Raw genomic sequence first — 24,910 nt, forward strand, 5'->3', positions numbered from 1 at the left:
AGAGAGAGAGAGAGAGAGAGAGAGAGAGAGAGAGAGAGAGAGAGAGAGAGAGAGAGAGAGAGAACAGAGACTTCCCAGATGGAGCATGCCTGCTATTTTGTTCTCTGATGTTTAACCCACAGGAGTAAGGGAGAAAGGAGAAGTCTCCCTTCCCAGAATTGCCACTTCTTAGAGGACTCTAGCAGTGTGGAGCCACAGCACTGACTGTTATCTGTAAAAAGGAGATGCTATGGGCTGCAAAAATGGCTTGGTAGTTAGCACTGGCTGCTCTGCCTGAGGACCTGATTGAATTTCGAGCACCTACATGGTGGTTTCCAACATCTGCAACTCCAGTTCTGTGGACTCTAACATGCTTTTCTGGCCTCCTTGGACACTGCATGAAGATGGTGCTCACACATACACATGGCACATGGCAACCAATTAAACAGAGCACTTGTCATAAGCATGGTCACCGAGCTATGCCATATGGTGTTGACAGAGTCAGGGGCTTCTGATTTCATAGGGTTTTCAAGGTTGGTGCCTTGGTGCTATGTGTGAGCCCCATTCTAAGTTGGAGAGAGCTATTTTCAGAACAGAAGGCAGAGGGGAGACTTGCTAGCAAGTTTCACAGTAGCCACTGTCATCATAGGCACAATGGCTGACAACTCTTACACAATTTTTCTTTTCTGGGCTCTTGTCAGAACCAGATTCCAGTGCCCACTGGGATTTTATACAGGAACCTGTGGGTTTTCCTTTGACATTGAAGACAATGTATTCTCCCCAAGGAGGGGGACATCAAGCCTCTGCCACGTCTGTAGACAACTGGAGGATGAATAGAAAAAGGAGCTCCTCTGGCTCAAAGGCCCAGTGGGTGAAGGTGACCTGCTTTATATGCTTATATGATATAATGACAGGACAACCTTTACATGCAATAAAATCATAAGTATGGGTTGGATTTTCTCAGGAACCTGGCCAAAGACGAAAAGAGTCATGTGATTTTTTTTTCCAAAGGCAATCCTTCTTCCAAGGTGAGAGAAGAATGAAACTTAATGCCAAGGAGAGAAGCAATCATGTTGGAGAACTTGTCGTCTTAAGTTGCTTCTAGCTTTAGTCACTGCCATTGATAATCTCCTAGTCACCATGGTCCTTCCTCTCTACTGATGATCTTATTCAGTTCCTGAGTTCAGTTCTGACAAAAAGGGATACAAGGGTTTTCCACCTCTAAAGGGAGCTTGGCCTGGAGTAAGGCTTGCTGCAATGTGACAGTATCAGTGCTAGTCTCTCATCCCTTCTAGTTCAACATTGACTAGACCCAAGTCTCAGACAGTGCCTCTTCTCTACAGAACACTCTGTCACACATCTACCATGCTTAATCTCTGAAGCTGCTTCCTGCTGCAAGTAATAGTGAGCTTAACACTGGCCTCAAGAACCCAGATACTTGCTCTTTTCTTATGGCAAAGTTGAGAAGCAGACAACGTCAAAGACATCCAACTTAGATGTGCCCTCAAGGGTGGAAAGGACTACTATCTTGAGACCACTTCCAGCCTTGTAAGTGCTTCTTTATGGTTATAAAATAGTACTGATGCTCAAGCCATTGATTCTTGACAAGACAGTATCAGAATAGGAAGTACAGGAAGGGGTGGTGGTCACAGAATACCCTATCAGCAAACTCCTCCTAAACTCAAATATAAATTTTCAGTGATCTACGTCACATATTCAAATAATACATAAACTAAAAAAGGAATTTGGCTAATGTTGCACAAAGTGAACCCAAGTGTGAAACAAATCTCATAAACCATGAGTCAGACTATCACACAGATGCATCCTGGGCCATCTTCCAAACCCAGCTGTCCCCAAGGAAATCACTGGCCTGACTTCAAACCACTGATGGAGTTTCCTTTTTCCTTAACTTTATATAAATGGAATTACATGGAATGCCCTTAGGCAATTGTCTACATCCATTTTGTGAGACTTAGTTACTTAGTTAAGAATAGATATAATCATTGATGTTTTATTGCTATGTAGTGGGCCATTGCTCATGCAGGCATCCCTCATTATATATAGGAGGCAGCTTCTAGGCTGCACCAGACATCAGTGTGTGAGGAAATCCACATGTATTATAAAAATGCCATAGTGTTTGTCTACAACATTCATGCACTCTCCCTTTCATGTATGTGCAGGTACATACTAATTGTATGTTTGTACATATGGTTGTGGAGGACAGAGATGAACCTTGAGTGTTCTTTCTCAAAAGCCATCCACTTTGTTTTCTTTTTTTTTCCCCCTTTTTTTTTAATTAGGTATTTTCCTCAATTACATTTCCAATGCTATCCAAAAAGTCCCCAATACACTCCCCCCCCAGTTCCCCACCCACCCACCCCCACCCCTTGGCCCTGGCATTCCCCTGTACTGGGGCATATAAAGTTGGCAAGTCCAATGGGCCTCTCTTTCCAGTGATGGCCNGGCCCTGGCATTCCCCTGTACTGGGGCATATAAAGTTGGCAAGTCCAATGGGCCTCTCTTTCCAGTGATGGCCGACTAGGCCATCTTCTGATACATATGCAGCTAGAGTCACCCCAACACACCGGAACCACTTTGTTTTCTGAGAGAGGGTCTCTCACTGGAAGACACCTGACTACTAAGACTCTCTGACTAGTATCTGTCTTCCCATCACTGGGATACAATGGGAGGCACACAAAAACATGCCACTATGCCAAACTTTTTATGTGAATGCTGTCAATTAAAATCAGGCCTCCATGTGTATACAGCGAGGACTTTACCAACAGAACAGTCTCCTCAGTGTCATCTTACCTATTAGGTTTTCAAAAATAACCCTAGGTTACTTACTATGCTTATTGCAATGTAAAGGATATATAGTTGTTTTACTGTATGACTTAAGGACCAATGAGAAAGAAGAAGGATATTCATGCTCAGTGCTGATAGCCACCACCTTAGAGTAGATGGGCAGATAAAATTCCTCCTGTCAAGTGAGACCAGGAAGCAAGCAGGTGTTACTATCCTAATATCTAACAAAGTAGACTTCAAACAAAGCCCAATAAGAAGAGATAAAGATGGTTGCTTCATTCTAAGTGACATTATTATCTTAAACATATATGCTCCAAAGCCAGGGTGCCCAGTTCTATTTAAAAATAAAACTAAACAAAACAAAACAAAACAAAAAACCAAGTACTGTTGGATTTAAGATACAGATCACAATCTACCCAATAAAAGATTATTTCAATACATCACTTTTTCCAATAAAGAGGTCATCTGGACAAAATAAATGGAGGAACATTAAAATTAATTGGTATCATATACCAAATGATCTTAAACAGATATCTATAGTATATTCCATCCAAACAACCAAGAATACACTTAGAAGATTTTCTAAACTAGGCAACATTCTTGAATTAAAAAAATATATATTTGTAAATTCAAAATGGATGAAATCCTATCTGACGACACTGTAACAAAACTTTAAATTGACAGCAAATAAATCTCCAATAAATATACAAACTCATGGAGATTAAACAATTCATTACTGAATGATGAGTGGGAAGAAATAAAGAATGAAATAAAAAATTCCTATAACTAAGTGAAACTAAGAAATACAACAAAATCTGTAGAACTTATTGAAAGCTGTTGTATAGTCCGACAAGGGAGTTTACAGCTCTAAGTGCCCACATTAAAAAATGGTAATGAGCAAAAATAAATAGCTTAATGATGTTACTCAAAAAAGCTGGAAAGACAAGAACAAACAAAACCTAAACCTAATAATCTGTAAGAAAATCCAATAAAATTCAGTGAACTATAAACAAAGAAAATATCATCAATTTAACACATAGATAAATAGATAGAGAAAATAAAGAAATAAATATATATAAATAAATGAAATCAATGACTCTAAGAGAAGATAAATAGGATTGACAAGTCTTTGGCCCAATTAACACAAAAGAAAGAGAGGACCACAATTAACAGAAACAGAACAGGGTAACATTACAAAAACCACCAAAGGAATTCAGAGTAGTGTAATAGAATATTCTAATTTTCATACCTATATTCCACTAAGCTGGAAAACATAAAACAACTGGATTAATTTCTATATTGAGCCAAATTATCAAAGTCAAACCAAGAAGTTCACAATGTAAACAGACTCTTAACAAAAGAGTAGATTAAAATATGAATAAAAAGCCTTCAAGCAAATAAACATATTAATTAATTAATTAATTAATTAATTAAAAATCCAGGACCAGATGGATTCACAGCAGAATTGTACCAGATATTCAAAGAATTTCCACAGCCAACCTTTCTTAAGTTGCTCAAAGATTAGGAGCTCTCCCAACCTCTGTCTATGAAGACAGTTTGACTCTAATAACCACACCAGGTAAAGACACACACACACACAAATAATACTTTAGGTTTAGGCCAATATTTGTGGTGAACATAGACTCAAAATACTCAGTAAGATACTTGCAAACAGAATATGGACATAAATAAGATTATAAAGCATACCAAATTTACTTTATCCCTGAAATGCAGGAGTGGCTCAACATATGCAAGTCAATAAATATGATAAACCACATAAATGGACTAAAAGGCAGAAATTGTGTGAGCATCTCAATATTTACAGAAAAAGCCTTTGACAAAATCCAATGTGATTCCATGATCAGAGTCCTAAAGAATGCAAGGCTAGAGGGAACACACCTAAACACAAGGAACCCATAACCAACCTCATCCTAAATGAGGAAAACCACAGAGCATCCCACTGACGTCAGGACTGACACAGAAATACCAACATCCTCACTCCTCCTCAGTATTTTGTGCAAAATACTAACTGGAGACTAGGGTAAGATGACATTAAAGGGATGCATATCAAAGTCAAACTATCTATCTGTAGATGACATGGTAGTATACATTAGATAGTTTTATCTGAAAATGAGGCAGAATATAGAATCATCTTGCAGCACAGACCAATATAGCTTTTCTAAACACCAACAATAAGTATACAGAGAAAGAGAGGATGGGCAAACCTCCATTCACATTAGCCCCAAAGAAAATATAATATCAAGGAATAAACCTAGAAAGTGAAGGATTTCTATAATGAAAACTTTAAGCCTTTGAAGAAAAAGATAAAGACGCTTTAAAAATGGGAAGACTTCCCATGCTCATGGACTGGTACAATTAATATTGTAAAAGTGACCATTTTTACCAAAAGCTATTTACAGATTAAATGGAATCCCAACCAAAACCCACATTTCATTCTTCACAGAAATAGTTCAAGAAATTGCTAAAATGTACATGGATCTACAAGGACATCAGACAACCAGAACAAAAAGACAAATGGACAAAAAGAGCAATGTTGGAGGGATTATTATTCCAGATATTTAGGTCTATTATGGAACCATGGTAATAAAAACAATATGGTGTGTGCAAGCACACACACTCTCTCTCTCTCTCTCTCTCTCTCTCTCTCTCTCTCTCTCTCTCACACACACACACACACACACACACACACACACACCCTAGACAAGCAGATAAACAGAACAAAAATCGAAGACACAAATGTGAATACATTCAACCATTTAATATTTAACAAAGATAGCAAAAACATATGCTGGAGAAAAGAAAGCATCAACAAACGGTGCAGGGTAGACTGGTTGTCCACATACATAGTCCAAAATTAAAGCTGTATCTATCACTTTGCAGAAAAAAATAACTCAAAATGGATCAAAGACTTAAATGTGAAAACTGAAACACTGAAATTACTATAAAAGCTGGGCAGTACCTACATGATATGGGTACATGGAAAAGACTTCTGAATAGGACTCCATTTGCCCATGAATTAAGCCCCCCAAATTACAAGTGCTTCACAAAAATGAAGGGTTTCTGTACATCTTAAAAAAAAAAACCCAACAGCTGAAGAAACCCACAAAATGGGTGAGAATACTTGCCAGCTATGTACAGTTGAAAGAGGATTAATATTTAGAATATACAAAGAAAAAAATGACCAACTCATAAATGGACCTGGGACCTGAGAATTCTCAGAAAAGAGAAGAAAATGGCTAAGAAATATCCCCCAACCATCATCATATCTAGAAATTATGGAAATGAAAATTCAAACAACTTTGATATTTTATTTTAACCCACCACACTGGTAAAAATCAATGGAAGAACCAACAACTTCTGGAATGGATGTGGAGAAAAAGTGGACCTTTGTTCACTGTTGGTGGGATTGCAAACTGTGGACCAACTATGGAAACCTGTGGAGAACTCTCAAAAAGCTAAAAACTAAATCTATCTTAAGACCAAGCAATTCCATCCCTGGCATATGCCCCAAGGACTCAATCTCTTACACTAATTCTTTCTCAGTCATGTTCATTGATGCTCTATTCACAAAAATTAGGAAATGAAAACAACCTAATTAATCGTCCTACAACTGATGAAGGGATAATGAAAATGTTGTACATATATACTATGGAATAATATTCAACTGTAAAGAAAAATGAAACCATTAACTTTACAGGTCACTTTATGGAATTAAGAAAGATCATTTTGTGTAAGGTAAAAAAGACCCAGAAAGACAAATACCATATTTTCTTTCATCTGAGGTTCCTAGCCCCCAAATCGTCAGATGTTAGTCCATATTCTGTAGTAACTGTAAATATCTGGAAAATAAAAAAAGTAGGCATTCACAGGATAAGGGGGTTGACAAGTAATAGATATGGGACTACAGGAGAATAAATGGGACCAGGGAAGTGGGGAGAGGGAGCTGCCAATAAGGGAGGTAAATACAAATGGGAAGAGAGAAAATAACAATGAAAAACTCATAAGGAATCATACTACTAAGTGTGTATCTAAAAATAACACATACAACATCTAGTTCTTGGTATAACTACACAAACAGAGTTTAAATTAATCTTCTTTCATCTAGGCTAGCAATGCTTCCTCCAAGATCCAACGATAACTAAGAAAAACTCCAATATAAGACATGAAAAACCCTCTTTAGAGTTGTTGGCCAAGGGTGTCCAAAAGCTTCCCAAAACATACAGCCTATTGATTTTGTCATTGGTTGCTCTCAGATATGAAAGCTAAGTCCCTATTTCTGAGGACATCATGCACTTCAGATCAGATTCAGAGACTCTGGATCTGACATGGGTACTAGTTTGCATGGCACCAGAAGACACCATACACACTTTCAAATGAGAGAAGCAAGCATAGTCCGAACCCAGCTATTATGCCTATGGACCACAACAGTCACAAGCATGGCACAATAACTCCAAGAGTATAGTAGTGGCACACATACCTTGGTGGTAATGAGCAGATTTATAACAAGACTTAAGATTTGCTCAACAATAGGGAATGCATAACTGATACTGGAACTTTACCAACTCTTTAATGCTTGTGAAGTCATGGATTTAAAGAAGAGCTTAGAAACACCCCTTTACTAAAACAGCACAATTCCTATCTCAACATTTGTCCTTATACCCAGATAAGTGAAGTCTTCACCCCCTCATCAAAGACATTTCTTTTTGCAAAAGGCAGAGATAATTATAGAAAACCACAAGTAATCAAAATGCATAGTTAAGGATTCCAGTTCCAAGGGGTACATCTGTGAAACAGTCCTGCACCTAAGAGTCAGAGAACATTGCAGGGCCAGATGTTATAGAAATTTTAAACCCCAATTCAGGGTTTCTACCCCACCTTTGATTATATGATTCTCAGATAAAAGACACAGTTTTATTATTTACAATAAGCCTTAATCAGCACTAGAGCTCGGCAGATATCTACCCTCTATATTATTAAAATCTATATCCTACTGATAGCCCAGAGTTATTACTTACAATGTTTATCTGGGCTGTTCTTAACTCCAATTAGCCAGCCCTCAGGGCCATGTTTTCTTGACTCCTAACTCATGACATCTTCTGTTGCCACCTCCTCCTCCTCTTCCTCCCTCTTTTTCTCTGTCTCCTCATGGTATCCTCTGTCTCCCCCCTGCCCCGCCCCCCCCCCTGACCAGGAACACCAAGCACTGCCTATCTCAATTCTGCCTGGCTATAGGTTATAAGCATCTTTATTTACCAATTAGAGATAACTTGGGGACAAGGTCACATAGCATCATTTGAATATGGGTGTGGACTGTGTGTCTCTGGATTAACTAAGTCTTGGGGGTCCACTTAGCATCACAATACATAGCAAAAGACCAAAACTCAATATCAGGAATAAATTGTAAACACCAGAGATTAGGAAATTTGCTCTTGAGTCTGTATCTTCTACTAACGTCAGAAGCTACACCCATAAAGTCTCATCAACATGACTGACTAAAAATGAGCTGAACAAGAAAGACACCAAAAGACATCCCAAAGTAGATAGAAGAAAACCTATGAAGCCTTAACCCTACATACAGATGTAGGTAATTATTGAATGCTGAGAATGGGAGAAATAGTCTTCTCCAGGAGAGAGCACTCTAATTAATTAGCCACAAAATGATCAGCCCTGAAAATTAAGAAATTTGTATTCTGGAATACACACACACACACACACACACACACACACGAAACAATTAATGAAAACATGAGCATGAATTTATAAAAGAGCAAGGAGGAGTGTATAAAAGGTTTTGGATGGGGGAAATAATATAATTATAGTTGAATCTCAATGATTAAAGAAAAATTAGCAAAACTTTATGAAAATAAAAAAACAAAAGTCTCATAGATCATAGGCAGATGTCCAGCAGCCCAAGGATGATATATTTGGTGATATACTGTGTGTATGTGCACTGATTCCACCAACAGGTGGAATGCCAGGAACAATGTCCTACCTAGAAGGCCCCAACTAAATTCTTTCAGTCTCTCTCTAATTTGGTAGATACATTTGGTAAAATGGGCTGACAATTGAAAATTGTCTCAGATATCTTGGGGATGTGATTTACTTCCTGGGGTTTGAGACTTAGCTATTCTATTCAAATCAAATCTGGAAACAGTGGAGAAACAGGCATACTGACAATTGACTGCCGTCACCCTTCCTTTCGTCATCAGCTCAGGATTGTGTAGGGAAGGAAGGCTTGCCTCAGACACATCAGTGCCTCCCAGCTGGATAAATTCTGTCCAAGAGAATAACCTCTCTCCTATCTTCAGCCTATTTTCCTGCACCCAGGTTTGTGTCTCTTTTGCTAGAGCCATGTCTGGCTTGTCTTTGACAGTTTATACTGAAGACTGTAAGTCAGGGGTGAATCATAAATACAGACCAACATCCTTGCATACACACCACATCCTGCAGTTTCTATCTATATTTCTGTCCCATCAGGCTCCCTTCCATTAGAGAATTTTCTATGAGCCTATATCTCAAGACCTTGATGGGAATGATATTTTTAAGAGGCACAATCATCTTTTGATAGCATCTGGCTGAAAAGTCCTGACAATCTCAGGCTGATTCTAGGAGTGTGAGTAGGTTATCATGGGATTTCCCTAGATCTTGAATTCCATTTAGTATTTTGAAGAGAATCTTAATATTTCAATAAGGATGACTGACAGAGTACCAATTCCTATTCTTGCTACAATAAAAGAATCACCATGGTGTTAGAATTTTACTGTACAGGATATTTGGTGAATGCAAGAAGATCTACTATGACGCCCTTCACTGTATTCTGTTTTGATTGGCAGGTTTCTCTCTGTGTTTCTCAATAGACTGATAGAGCATTAGGCAGGAGATTGACTCTATTGGAAGCTAAGTAAGAAGCTGATCAGGCTAGTTTATAGCTGTGGCAATGGGTTCTAATATAATGGCCCAGAGGGAGAGACACTTTCACAGTGTACAGGATACCAAAGACTCAGGGTACAGATTATAGCCTACACATCTGACCTGTGGAGCATGCCTCCTGGGGATCCACAACTAGGACTACCAGAACAAAAAGACTAATGGATGTCCTCCTGGGATGACATCATGGGGAGATAAAAATCCTGTCAATGTCTCTCAAAGGAATTCATATTTTCTTTACTGAACATGGATTCAGATTGGATTATAGCAGCATATATTGGACAGCACCAGCTCTGCACTCTCCACATTCATTACTGCATCCATCCTTCCATACCCCTGCTGGGTATTCCACCTCCATTACTCTCCCTATCTTCAGTATCGTTTTAAATAAGGTTTCCTAGAAACAGGCTCTGCAAGGGAAAATTGCATGCTTCAGGCTTCCCTGGGATTTCTCTCTGGAGACATACCTGTCAGGAGTGAGGGAGACAGAACTGAGCAGACAGCAAAGCCGGCTTCCAATGTGACTGCCACCTGGAAGCCCTTTCAAGGGACTCTGGATTGGGGTAGTCTTTGGAGCTCTCCTAAGCTTTGATCCTTCTATTGGCACAGCATCTGCTCATTACTTAGATTCACCCCAAAGAAGGGACATAACTTTGAATGAATTAATATCTTACCTTAGAGAACAGCTCAGAGCAGCAGTGAGCACCCCCATACTCCACACAATTCTCAGCATCTGATGCTTCTAGAGGATGGACCCTAATTAAGAGATTTGGATAGGATTCCACCTTGTCTATTGAAATCATCACCATATCTTTTAGCCTGAGGCTTATGAAAAATAGCTGGGGATGTGGCTCCATAGCAGAGCATTTGCCTGTCATGTCCAAGTTCCTGAGTTCTAATTCCAGTGCTTTATAAAGAAGATAATAGAATAGAAGGCTCCAAATCAAGAGAATAGCTGCCCTGCTGGAAGGATGGTAGGACCATTTTCTGTCCAATGAACCAAAGCACCTACTGTGTTAGAGAGTATACCATATGCCACAGACACAATGGCAAGATAGGCAAAGACCCCAACCTATGGATGTTGATTATAGTTAGTTCATGTCAACCATGTTATGTTATACTGGGTAATGACAAAGGACACAACTAACAAGGTGTGTGATTTCCTTTTCTTCTGTCTGCAAATATTGAGCTTTCTAAAAATATTCTAATTTAATTTAATTTTTTTTCTTATTGACTTTACATTTCACTCACTTCTCCCTCCAGGTCACCCTCCTCAGAATTCATTCCCTCCTTCCCTTCTCTTAGTGAGGAGGACTCCCCTGGGTATACCCCACCACCACCCTGACACTTCAAGTTTCTATGATGCTAGGTGCTTTCTCTCCCACTGAGGACAGACAAAGCAGCCCAGCTAGAATAATATATCCCAAGTAGAGGCAATAGCTTTTGGGATAGCCTCCATTCCAGTTGTTCAGAATCCATATGAAGACCAAGCTGCACATCTGCTACATATGTGCAGGGAGACCGATGCCCAGCCTATGTTCTTTGGTTGGTGGTCAGACTCTGAAAGATCCAAGGATCCAGATGAGTTTACTTTGTTGGCCTCCCTGTGGAGTTACTATCCCCTTCGGGGCTTGCAATCCTTCCTTCTCTTCCTCCTTAAGAGTCCCCAAGCTCCATCCATGGTTTAACTGTGGTTGACTGTATCTGTCTGAGTCAACTGTTGGGTGGAGCCTCTCAGAGGATAACATGCTCCTAACTGCAGGGATAATAGCATACCATTAATAGTATTGGGGATTGGTGCTTACCCATGGGATGGATCTTAAATTGGGACAGTTATTGGTTCCCTCAGTCTCTGCTCTATCCCCTGTGCCTGCATTTCCTGTAGCCAGGATAAATTTGGGGTTGAATGTTTTGTGTCTATCACTCCACTGGGGTTACCATCTGGATACAGGAGGAGGTGGCCTCTTCAGGTTCCACATCCCCATTGTAGTGAATCACAGCTAAGGTCCCCTCATTGATTCTTGGGTACCTCCCTGATCCTGGGTCTCTGTCTCATCCTGGAGATGCCCTCCACCTCCTCACCCCCACCAGTTGCAGATTTCCATTCATTTTCACGGCTATCTATCCATCTTTCCTGTCCTTCCCAATACCTGATTCTGAATCCCCACAGTATCCCTTCCCATCCTCCTTTCTCCCAGTTCCCTTCCTTCCCCCTTCTGAGATTCAAGCTTCTTCACCTGGCCTTTCTTTCTTGTTTAGTTTATTTGGGTCTGTGGAGTATAGCAGGGTACCTATATTTGATGGCTAATATCTACTTCTAAGTGACTACATACCATGCATGTCCTTTTAGGACTAGGTTACCTCACTCAGGATGATATTCTCAAGTTCCATCAGTTTGCTTGCAAAATTCATGATGTCTTTATTTTTAATAGCTGAATATTATTCCATTGTGCAGATGTACCACATTGTCTTTATCTATTCTCTAGTTGAAAGGCATCTAGTTTGTTTCCAGATTCTAGCTATTATTAATAAAGCTGCTACGAACATAGCTGAGCAAGTGTCTTTGTAGGATGCTCGAGCATCTTTTGAGTATATGCCCAGGAGTGGTATAGCTGTGTCTTGAGGTAGAACTATTTCCAGTTTTCTGCCAAATTGATTTCCAAAGTAGTTGTACAAGTTTGCACTCTCACCAGCAATGAAGATGTGTTCCTTCCCCTTGCTCCACATTCTCATCAGCATGTACAATCTCTTGAGTTTTTGATCTTAGCCATTCTGATGGGTATAACATGAAACCTCAGAGTTGTTTGATTTGCATTTCACTGATGACTAAGGACTTCGAACATTTAAGTATTTCTCAGCCATTTGAGATTCCTCTATGGAGTATCTTTGTTTAGTTCTATACACCATTTTTAATTGGGTTATTTGGATTGTTGGTGTCTAGTTTCTTGAGTTCTTTGTAAATTTTGAATATTAGCCCTCTGTCAAAGTTAGTGCAGATCCTTTTCCAATCTGTAGGCTGCTGATTTTTCCTATTGGCAGTGCCCTTTGCCTTACAGAAGCTTTACAGTTTCATGAGATCCCATTTATCAAGTGTTGATTTTAGACCCTGAGCCATTGGTGTTCCTTTCAGGAAATTGACTCCTGCACCAATGCGTTCAAGGGTACTTTCCACTTTGTCTTCTATGAGATTTAGTGTATCTGGTTTTATGTTGAGGTCCTTGATCCACTTGGTCTTGAGTTTAGTGCAGTGTGATAAATATGGATCTATTTTCATTCTTCAGCATGTACACATCCAGTTAGTTTAACACCATTTGTTTGAATATGATTTCCTTTCTCCATTGTATGGTTTTGACTTATCAAAAATCAAGTATGCATAGTCTTTGATTTTATTCCATTGGTCAATGTGTCTGTTTCTGTACCAATACTTTGCAGTTTTTATCATTATTGCTCTGTGGTATAGCTTTAGGTCAGGGATGGTGAATCCTCTTGAAGTTCTTTTATTGTTCTAGATTGTTTTGGTTATCCTGGGCATTTTGTTTTTCCATATGCAGTGGATAATTGCTCTTTCAAGGTCCATAAAAAATTGCTGGAATTTTGATGGGGATTGCATTGAATCTGTAGATTGCTTTTGGTAAGATGGCCATTTTCACTATGTTAATCTTACCTATCAATGAGCCTGGGAGATCTTTCCATCTTCTGATATCTTCAATTTCTTTCTTCAAGGACTTGAACCATACTCCCTGTATGGTTTAGTTGTCTGAAGGAGGTGGAGGAGAGGTGGTAAGAGAATGGAGGCCTCCCTGGAATAGCAGACTGCTCCACAAATACTAAGTTTTATTGAGCACAAGAGAACACCAAAGTGAGTAAGTCTGTATTATGGACTGGCTTTGTAGCTAGATGGAAATTTCCATGCCAGAAATTTGCGTGACAAGCCTCTACCTTATAATTAAGACTGGCTTTGGTGTCATTTCATTTGGTCAATGTCTGTTTTAAGATGATTGACAGCTGGTTTAAAGTTAAGTAGACAGGTCTGCAGATAGAACCAAGCCAGCTGTCTAACACACATGCCATGCCACATGTGTGGCTGTAGAAGCAGGGAATGGCTATTGCCAGTGGAAACCTAGAGCTACTTGTTCTGGGAAGCAAGAACTGTATGCCCCTGAGATGGAGTTAGCCATAGGTTTTGCTTTTACTTCCTCTGTCTTCTTAGAAATGTGTTTCCAAAGACATCTATCCCAGATGTAATACAGCTTTTCATTATCCATCTGCATTTCTACCCATATTTGTTCATAGGGTTCTGATAAATAAATGGTAAGTACATGTGCACCTTATTCTTGAAGGGAGACTCCCTTTTGTCCTCTTTGGCTTGCTTCTGCATGGTGTGGGAAAGTGTGCCTTCACTGGACTCCATGATTAAGAGAACATCCACTCCCACATACAGATAGGAGGAATTCTTAGCACCCTAAAGTAGAGAACATAAAGCTTTGGCTAACTCTACTTTTAGTGGGTAAAAGACCATATCAGATATCTGGAGATCAGGTGAAGTCCTCAAGGGTAGGATCTTATCTGTATAGCACATGAAAAGTACAGCTTCAGAAGGCACCCCTGTTAGAATGTGAACCCACAAATTCATGACTGTAAAGTCAGTTCATAAGTTGTCTAGCTGTTCACTGGACAGTTGCCTTGACACAGACAGGGGAATATCCTTGCCTTTGGGATTCCTGGCTACTCCTTCAGCAAGACTGAATACTGTCTTACACAGCTATCTTAACTCAGGTTACAAGAGTGAACTAAATAACCAAGGTGAAATAAATTAACTTCCTACCAGTCATAAAAACTATTAGTCATAGATCAATATACTACCCGATATGGATCCTAGGGTGGAAAGTTCTCACGTGGTGAGGAAGGAACAGGGTTTTCTTGAATCTCTTAACTTCCTGTAAGGACACTAATCCTGTGGGATCAAAGCTGTATGTTGTGGCCTCATTTATCTTTAGCTATCTCCAGATAAGCACTAATTCAAGTTTCTTTGGGAGGAAGTCTTCAACATGACGATTTTGGGGGATACATAATTCAACCCATTTCAGTAGCACTAGATAATTACCTAAAAGAAAATATTCAAATGGGCTATTTGAACATTTGTGTGTGTGTGTGTGTGTGTGTGTGTGTGTGTGTGTGTGTAAGCCTCAATGACTTTTAACCCTGTTTTGGAGATAGGTTCTCCCACTTTACCTGGAGCTCACTGGTTGGACTGTGTGTCCAGTAAATCCTAGGATTTTTCTGACTAACTCTCCACTGGCATTACAGGCACGTGTTGCCATTTATGTATGTGGGTGCTGGTAATCTGACCTCAAGCTTGCTCAGCAAGCACTCTATACACAAAGCCATCTCCTCAGGCCCATCAAAGGAATATGCATAACAGAGTGTCAGCCTAGTACCTAAGCTCTTTCATTCTCTAACTCAGCATCCTTTCTGAATGCTCACACATTCCTCAGTAACACTCATCTCTACTTGAGAGGTGCCCATGAACTTGAGGTCAATCCAGATGTACAGTAAAGCCAGTTTTGCCATGAAGTATTGCTCTCTGTGAGTCAGAGGACAAGGAAATTTCCTCTTAGGCAGGGGATTGTCACAAACACAGGTCTCAAACATCATCATGCACTATTGTCATATTACCAGCAGGATACCTTGCATCCTCTGTTGTCAGAGCTTTACACAGCTTTAGAGGCTGAAAGGGTGGGAGTAGATTCTAGGCAAAATAGAACTGTGTAGATTCCTATGCATCAATGACAGGTCAAGAAATCATATCTTAGGACAGTGTTGAAGTGCAGATAGTATCTGCTCACTATTAGACCTTACTCCATAGCAGCAGGACCTCAGCCCATCAGTTATGGCTCTCAGGCTGGAACTTAGATGCTCCAGGTATATCTAAGTTCCTGCTTCTTCCATTGGCCTAGAAATCCCAAGTAAAATGGAAACCAAACTAAATGGAAAGTTCTAGAAGTGCTTTTATTGGGTCACGTTGAAATCTTGATATCCTTAAAGGCTGAGCCTTGACAACACCAGTGCCAGAATGTATGAAGGCTAGACAGTGGCTGAAGATTTAGGCTCTGTAGCATTATTTTAACTGCAGGATATCATTCTGTAACCATTATACTCAACTGCTGCAAAGCCCATTTTATTTTCCCTTTAGTAGACTCCTATGGGGTGTCAGGAACCAGTCCATTGTCCTTTATCCCCAGACTGCAGGCCTTTGTTTGACCGCACACAGGGCTTGAATATGATCCAGGGAATATTATCATCACCCTATAAAATAAAGTTTGCATATAGGAGCTCTTGGGTTGTAGTAGCTTCCAGAGTACATCACCCCACACGTCCTTTCTAACTTCTGGTCTAATATTACCAGACGTAACTGCATCATGGACAGGAAATGTCTGCATTCTTTATCAGGGTTGTAAGCAACTAAAATAACAAAACTTGAAATTTGGAGTGGTGCAACAAAACACAGTTCCAAAGGAAGATATCATTTTTTCCATGTGTGTCAAAAATCTAATGTGGATTGGTAGGAGGAGCCTGGGGAGGGAGCTCTGTTACTCAGGTGCCTGGACTCTTCTCTCTTCTGGCTCCAAACTCCTCTGGGTCCTCTGAGTTCTTGGCCACTGGTAGAGAAATGGAAAGAAGAGAATGCAATCAAGAAGAAGGTACGACCCACTCCCCCTGCTTTCTGGCCCTGGCATTCCCCTGTCATTAGACTATACCTCATCAATACAAAGTCTGTGATTAAACTATAACTCATCAATGCAAAGTCTGTGACTAGACTACAGTGCTCTATCCCAGGTAAAAAGGATTTGAGAAAAGACAGCACCAACTATGGCATTAATGATTCACTCAAGGCCAGCACTGAACCCAGTCCTCAAAAGGGCTTTAGCAGAAACAGCCTGACCCATTGCACAGAGACACCCTTTGGTAAGGGTCACACCCCATCTACTAGTTTTTAGGTGTGTGTAGAGACCAGCAGTCAATGTTGGGTGTGCTCATCTATGGCTCTTCACCTTATGTTTTGAGACATAACCCCCCAGAGATCCCTAAATGTCTAGACTTGGCCAGGCAATATATCTACCTATCTTTGGCCCCTTAGCCCTGAGCTTACAGTGTGAGCCACCATGCTGGGCCTTTTACTTGGGAAATGGATGGCACTTCTTTAATGCCTCTTGATCTTCACAACAACCCACTAAAGAGTGCCATCCATTTCTCCATTTGCATCTGAATTCAGAGGTTACACAGCTAGCTGGGAGTCCCACCCACAGCCTTGCTGGCTTTCTCACCTGCTTTACCCGCCTGCTGGGGCCATACTCCTCACCACTTCCCTAGGAGAAGGCAGCATCTCCAGAAAGCAGGCTGTTATGCCTGACAGCTGGGATGAGTTTGCAGTAGGCTTTGCCTGGCAACACCCAAGATTGCTCCCAAATGGTGTTCTCCTGGCTTTGTCTGGGGAAACCTAATTGCTGCAATTGTGTTATAAAATTATCACTTTACCCATGCAAATGGGCCAGAGCGGGCTGGTTGTCTATTCCTGTGGTTGTCCCAGATTATTAAATGAGCAGCTGGTTCCAAACACGTCTGCAGCAGGCTAATTCAATGGCTGCGTGCGCTTGCATATTCATGGCTCCGAGTTCCCAGCGTAGGCTTGCAGGACCACTCCAACGGGGCTCTAAAAGTTAATTTATCTTGACAATTTAAACAAATATACTTCCAGGCTTTAGTGACTCCACCAGATTTCAATGAGTGTCTTGGCAGGAAGAGGAAGCCAGGGATGGGTGGGTGGGGGTGATGTTTGCTCTGGGACCCAGGTTTATGTTCAGCATGAGGAAGATACCACCACGGAAACTGACAGACACAAGAGCTCCTCATGGGTGAGGCTGCTCCCAGTTGCTGACTTCAAATTTTGTGACCTTGGGCAAACTACTTTTAGAATGTATTTTATTAGCATAGGGGTACTCAACACAAGATCAATTCTCTTCATGAATTAAGTGTGGAAGGTATCACTGTTGATTGTCAACAGTGTCGCAGAATAGCTCCCTGACATTTTGTCTTCCGAATTTGAAACTCTGCTGCCTAAGGTGTTCAAGGCTTATCTGCATTATCTCCTATTGCGGAATTCCATTCTTCTTGAAGGCCTGCTAGTATTCCACTGCAGGCATCTATCACATTTCCTTAACCTAGCCATATAAGGATGTGAGCGGGTTATGTCAGTTTGGCTACTACGGATATTGCTGCACTGAGCATAGAAGCCCAGACTGCTCCCTGAAGCTTGATTGCCTTTCTTCATGGTTAAATCCACAGAGGTAGAATTGCTGGGCCATACACTAGCTCCAGGTTTAACACTATGGGACATGTTCAGGATCCTTTCTGTAGACACCATTTTTGGGCTCTTGAGCAAGTACTACAATGGGTCTCCTATGGTGTTTCTTATGTATAAAACAAGAAGTTTCACTGTGCAGGTTTGCAGGAAACAATACTATATCTCAGATGCTCTCATTCTGGTTGTGCTGACATAAATGTGTACCTCCTACCCTCCAGAGCTTCCAGGGACTAAACCACCAACTAAAGAATACATATGGGGGGGACACATGGCTCCAGCTGCAAATGTAGAGGATGGCCTTGTTGGTCATCAGTGGGAGAAGAGGCCCTTGATCCTGTGAGGGCTCTATGCCCCAGTGTAGGGGAATGCCAGGACCAGGAAGCAGGAGTGGGTGGGTTGGTGAGCAGGGGGAGGGGAGAGGAGGAGGGGATAGGGGGCTTTTGGAGGGGAAACCAGGAAAGGGGATAACATTTGAAATTTACTTACAAATGTTATCCCCTTTCCTGGTTTCCCCTCCTGGAGCCCCCTATCCCATTCCTCCTCCCCCTGCTCACCCACCTATCCACTCCCACCTCCCCACCCTGGCAGTCCCCTACACTGGGGCATTGAGCCTTCTCAGGACCAAGGATATCTTCCCCCACTGATGTCTGACATGGCTATCCTCTGCTACATATGCACCTGGAGCCATAGGTCCATCCGTGTGTACTCTGATTGGTGGTTTAGTACATGGGAGCTCTGGGGGGGTCTGGTTGGTTGATACTGTTGCTCTGTCTATGGGGTTGCAAACTCTTTCAGCTCCTTCAGTCCTTTCTCTAATTCCTTCATGACTCTCTTCTATTTTTAACCTGAATATTGTTTCTAAATGACCATATTAATAGCACTTACCAATTCACAAGAGCATCATCCTTTTCTAGCACACACTAAATTACTTTAAAACCAGAACTGAATTCTCCCTATGCTACCTTGCTGGTAAATGGATTTGGGAAAAGGTCATGGGTAAGCCAGGAGACACAAAGCGAAGGGATTGCTATTGGCTCAGGACCTTGAAGACCAAGTCCCAGCGTTTGTCCTTCTTTCAATGCCAGCCTCATATGTAACCAAAATCTTAGTTTGATTGAGTCAATGGTTTGTGGATCCCAAGTACCTAGTCTTGTGTATCCTGTTCAACTTAGCCACCATGATGGGTAAGAAGCAGCAAGTATCAAAAAACCTGCATGTGGCTGCTATGTGCTCCTCTGCAGACCTCCAGTTTGTTAACATACAAATCCTAGAGCCTAATTGTGCTAGATACTAAAAACGAAAACCTTGGCATTTGTCTAACCTGGCTGTGCCTCAGTTTCCTCATCTGCAGGACAAAGACTATGCTAACTGTGTTCTAGGGTCATTGTGAAAATTAAATGCTGTGCACACATTTCACTTTAAATAGGGCTGTCTCTGGTACAGAGAAGGGGGACTTTCTAAATGCAGAGATAGACTGACAACGAGGGTTGGTTTCTCTTTTCTCTCCTTCCATCTCCCACCCTCCCACCTTTCAACCCCCTCCCTTCCTTCTTCTTTGGTTTCTTCCTCTTCCTCTTCTTCTCCCTCTCTTCATTTCCTCCCATGTCTTTTCCTCCCTCTGAGAGGCCAAGCCTAGTCCATCTTGGGACCGGCCTCCATTTAAAAACAAACAAACATACAAAACAAACCACCACCACCCCAACAACAAAAACAAAAAGAGCCTGAGAACTTGACCTGCAGCTGAACCCAAGCTGCATCCAAGTTCCAGGAAGGACCACAGGAGTTTGTCTCTGGCCCATACCCCAGTTACTCCCTAGCTACTCCCTCCCTAACAATCAAGATTAGTCTGACAGTTCCAGAAGTACTTTCAGACGGTTTGTGTTTGTGATGGTTCATGGTTTTGCAGCAGAGCACCCACCTGTCGGCTTACAATAATCATTCAATTAGATGCTTTCCAGACTGGAAACTCCCTCTCTTGCTTGTCATTTCTCATAAAACCTTGTCCTGCTAAGGTCTCGGGGTTTCACCCTCCCATCCTACTGCATCAGGGTCAGCAGTGGGATTGAATAAACAGACTAAGGTCTTAGTTCAATTGTATCAGAATTGGCTAGCTGGTGGTCTCTTGGGGTTCACAAGTGCTTTTTAAACACCTCCTTTTCTTGGGCTTCGCCCTACCTATTCCTTCATTCCTTCCCTGTCTCTTCTTTCCTCCCTCATTCTCTTGCTTTCTTTTCCTCTCCTGTGTCTCCCTCCCACTTTCTGTCTTCCTCTGGTTTTCCCAGGGCACTTCTCTGCCTCTGTCACTTGTAAAGACAAAGACACTTTGCTACAGGTTGTGGGCTTGTTTTCCTACTTCTTAGCTCAAAATGAAGTGGCAGAGGAAACCCCCTGATTTTCCTAATTTTGCACAGTCCAGTGCATGAACAAGTTGACACCTTTTCCCTACAAAAGATCATCAGAAGAAACATGTGTGTGACAATAAGACAACTCACACATCATACATAGCAATCTCAGAATATGCTGTACTCTTGGAGAAGTTCTGGATTGCTGCTTGTAAAGGATCAAGTTCTGCTGCTATTACAGGCTCAGCCTCTGCTGAAGTCCATATGAGGAGTAACTGCAATGGTTGGCATTGTGACCGCTAGAACCAGATGACCACGACTCAGCTCTTTGTGTTCCCCATGCTCAGTGTTTGTATCTGCAATGTGTGGATAAGGATATGTCCTCCATCCTAAGGTGGTTAAGAGAAATGAGCTCACCCAGAGGAAGCGCTCAGTACAACACCTAAGTTATCAGGCAAAGTTAGTCCATTCCACCATCATGCGAGCCATCACAGAAAGCATCAACGTAGCTGTTCAAACATGAGAAGTGTCCAGCACCTGCAAGATCCAGCCACTGTCCTCTAACTCTGGTCTGCCTACAGTCAAATGCTTCTGCCACCAACAGACTGCATGATCTCCTTGAGCAAAGTCTTCAACCTGTCTCAGTTTCTTGTTTACAGTAGGAAATTCATAGTAGGAGTTACTTGTGGTGGGTGCTATGAGGGATGAGGGAAGTTATATGGACTCACTCGGGCAAAGACTGACATGAGAGCCAATCATAAAGGCGAGCTTCCATTTGCTGTACTGTACATACTTCTGCTGCGTGCACACCGTGTGGGGGACTGACGTCACCTATATTCCAGTTTTTCTTTAAGAATACCCCGACTACCTTACCTATTTCAGAATGTTCCTCTTCTCTTCAAATCAACACACCTGGGGATGTTCCAGATGTCTGTTCAAAGTAGAATCTATGCTTGCCTGGCTCCCTCAGCTGCAGCACCAGCTGGGCTCTGCACAGACTCTGAGACCTACTTGCCCCAAGGATACAGAGCAGGCATAGTCCAGGGAGGCCGCGTAAGAGTGGAGCAAGGAATGTAGGCAAGAATCACCCCTCAGTGTCTGGCCCGCTTTCTGCCTTCCCTCAGGAGAATCATAAATCACCTCCTGTTACTCGGGGACCACGGCTGCAACACAAATTAAATTCACAGCCTGTATTTTAGATCCTATATTGTTTGGCTTAAGCTGGGATTTTTTTTTTCACTCTGATAAATAGGCCATTTTAATAACATTCCCAGCATGACAAAGAGTTGGGAGAAAATACACATGGCTCTGCAGGTGCAGGAGTCCCCAGGCACTGGTGAAAAGCCAGCTTGGCACAGCTTTCTCCCTCCCAAGAGTGACTCACACTTACGTAGGAAGGAGTGCAGAAAAGAGTGTGTGAAGCTCAGGGCCTCAGGGGATCCAGATATCTGAGTGTGGGGAGCTTCTGAATTTATACCCACAAGGAAGGGAGGCAAGGGGGAGGCGGGGCGAAGACAACCCTGGCAATACTTCTGCTGGCAGGTGACACCCCTGGGGAGCAGAGCATTTGGGGCTAAGCTCTACTTTCTCCCTTCTCTCAGGGGCTTCACATAGGCACTGTCACAGATAGCAGAGCGGTGGAATATCCTCTGATTGTGGGCCAAGCCTAATACAAGCATCCAAGGAGTCACTCCTCCTATTTATTTTTATTTTCTTCATTTTTTCCTCTCTAATGACTGTGGATGTCTTTGACATTAACACATGCAGATTGGCTACTGCTCTGTGCTGGTGCTCTGCAGTGGATACAGGGGCGAGTAGGACTAAAGCCACTGCACTTACAACAGCTCACAAGCTAGCAGGGAAGACCAAGGTGAGACTCAGAAAGGAGAGTTCAAAACCCGCTCACCTGGAATCCAGGTCCAGGCACTGTGCAAAGGCTCAATCAACTGCTTCATAATTATTAGTCAAGTGCCCAGGGTGTGCCAAGAACTTTTGTTTCTGGTGCTTGGGATAAAAATAATGAGCAGTGTGAGGGCTCTCTCTACAGCTGTGAAATGTATTCTGTAGGATAGTAACTGTGAGCAGGGAACCAGACAATAAATAAATAAACAAAGAAGCCTAACATCTCTGCAGGTGATGACTAACAATGCAAAGGAAGCCAGGGGGACAGGAGTGGCTTATTTTGGCAGGTAGATCTATCTGGAAAAGAGTCTGCCATGAATGAGTAAGAGAATAGCTGGGAAAGAGACTTCTAAGCTGAGCTTATGGAGGCCATCCAGGAAGCAAACCCAACAGGTGGGAGGTGATGGAGAGATGATGATAATGAAATCGTGCCTTTTGTAGACTAGTAAAAATAATTAGGGCATGGGTATTCCAATTTACTAGAGATTCACAAAGTAGGGGACTAATGTCTGGTTTAAGTTTACAAAGAATTGTCAAGGCATTGCATGGGTGCAGGCAGACAAGAAGGACAGAAGTTGAAGTAGAGAGTAGTCAAAGGTCCTAAGAAATAATGACCATTCCCACGGTGAAGATGAGCCAGGCTGAATCTGGCAGTAATCTTTTTACTTTAACCTTCAGGGGTATGGAAATGGGGCCAAGGCCAGGCTCCAGAACTGCCAATCAGTCCCGTGATCCACACACGCCCTGTTAAGTGGAGTAATTGCCTGAAAGTGAGCCACCTTGCAAGTAACACAACCAGTTCACTCTAGAGGTCCAAAGAGAGAAGCCAGCGACTGCTGCTCAGGAGCCTCATGGTGGACATGACCAGCAGTTAGCCTTTGAAAGAAGAGATGCAATTGAACAGATAAGGAGAGAAGAGGAAGCATGGTACATACACACGATAAGGCAAAGGCCTGAGGTCAGGGAAAGCAGACTTGGGATGCTGGGATGTGAGGGAGAGCTCAGTGGGGTATGAGCAAAGGGCTCCACCTGGAAGCTAGACTGTAATGGTTGTAAGGCTCTGAGCTGAAGAAATGCTGACAGAGGCATGAAATGCTTTCAACCTTTAAGAGATGGAAGTATGCTGGTTGCTTTAGAGAGATAAGCCTAGGGAGACTTGGGGGTGTTCTGCTGAAACATAGGTTTTTGTGAGCTATAGATTCTGAAATTCTGGATGGGCCCAGCCTGAAAACATCTAACATTGCCCATTCTGTGTATACCTGGCCATCAAAGCAAAGGTCATATTCACTTTGAAAGAAGAGAAGGCACGAAAATAAGTTATTGGAGCTGGAAAGAGGGTTCAGCAACTAAGAGCACTTGTTGCTCTTCCAGAGAAGGAGACTTCGATTCCCATCACCCATATCAGCCAGTTCTCATCTGTCAGTAATTCTAGGGGACCCAATACCCACTTCTGGCCTCTCAAAACACAATCAATCATGTGGCATATACATATATACACATATAAAAGTATGCATAATAGATTAAAGACTTAATTATTAAAGAAAGGACCCATTTGGCTTCAGACATATTTTTTAAAAGTTCATTTGTTTGCAAGATGCGATTAAAGCATCTAGAATCAACATGGGAAAAATGTTAGTACTTGGGAAGTCACCAAATTAAATATTCACAATCAGAAGAAGAGAAGAGGCTTCTACTATGGCTCTTGATTTTCAATAGATAACGAGGGCCCACGAAGGGGAAATGACCAGGTCATGCTCCACATCAAAAGTTCTAGAGGCTGGGTCTGAATCAAGGGATTTTGGCTCCAGAATCCAGTCCTCAGTCATCATGCTATGACCTCATCTTGTGTTAGCATCAAGGTGGTCATCCACTAGGAGATAAATTCTAAAATTTATCGAAATTCGACTCTTTCCCCCATCAGTCTCTAATTTTAGGGCAATGGCAGCACATCCCTAATTTCCTAGCCCTGTGTGCTGCTAATCACCTGCACATTTGCATGATATCTTTTTCCTTCCATAATAAAGAGAACCTCTCTCTTGTCACATATGATCCTGCACCAGTTTCTTACTGACTTGAAAAGCATCTGAGATATAATTACATTACTATGTGCATTGCCCAGAGTGGTTTTCTGCCTGAGCTGACACAGGTTTGTTCTAGGTTTTAGATCCTATGTTGTTGTTTTTCTTTTTTAATAAATATTTTTGAGTGTGAATTTTACATCATACACCCCAATCCCATTCATCTCCCAACCATTCTTATCCACCTACTGCCCTTGCAACCTCCCCACAAAAAGAAAAGCTTTTCTTGGGGAAGCTGTAGTGTGTCATAGTGTGTCCACAAATCTTCTATTGTAAATGTTAATTGCAATAAGTCATTGAGGTTTGAGGACTCTGCCTTCTGCTACACATAAGGGATCCTTATGGAGATTCCTCTTGGATATCCTGTTGTTGCCCTGTGCCATGATGACCCTGCAGTTTTGGGTCTGCAGGACAAGCCCCTTCATGTGCTCCAACAGTTGATAGATGGGTGAGATGTTGGGCTGGGCCAATTCAAAGCCCTGGATTTGGGCCTG

At 41.9% G+C, this 24,910-nt stretch overlaps 1 long non-coding RNA gene across 1 annotated transcript in view; it reads right to left on the reverse strand.

The window, feature by feature from the left end:
- LOC110297302 overlaps positions 1–21,481 on the reverse strand; it is a 78,914-nt gene extending 57,433 nt beyond the window's left edge. The window contains exon 1 of the long non-coding RNA XR_002378268.1: positions 21,310–21,481. This is a non-coding gene — a long non-coding RNA (uncharacterized LOC110297302). The remainder of the gene's footprint in view (positions 1–21,309) is intronic.
- Positions 21,482–24,910: the final 3,429 nt, after the last annotated feature.

The sequence above is a fragment of the Mus caroli genome, chromosome 7 (assembly GCF_900094665.2).
Source record: "Mus caroli chromosome 7, CAROLI_EIJ_v1.1, whole genome shotgun sequence".
Classification (NCBI taxonomy): domain Eukaryota; kingdom Metazoa; phylum Chordata; class Mammalia; order Rodentia; family Muridae; genus Mus; species Mus caroli.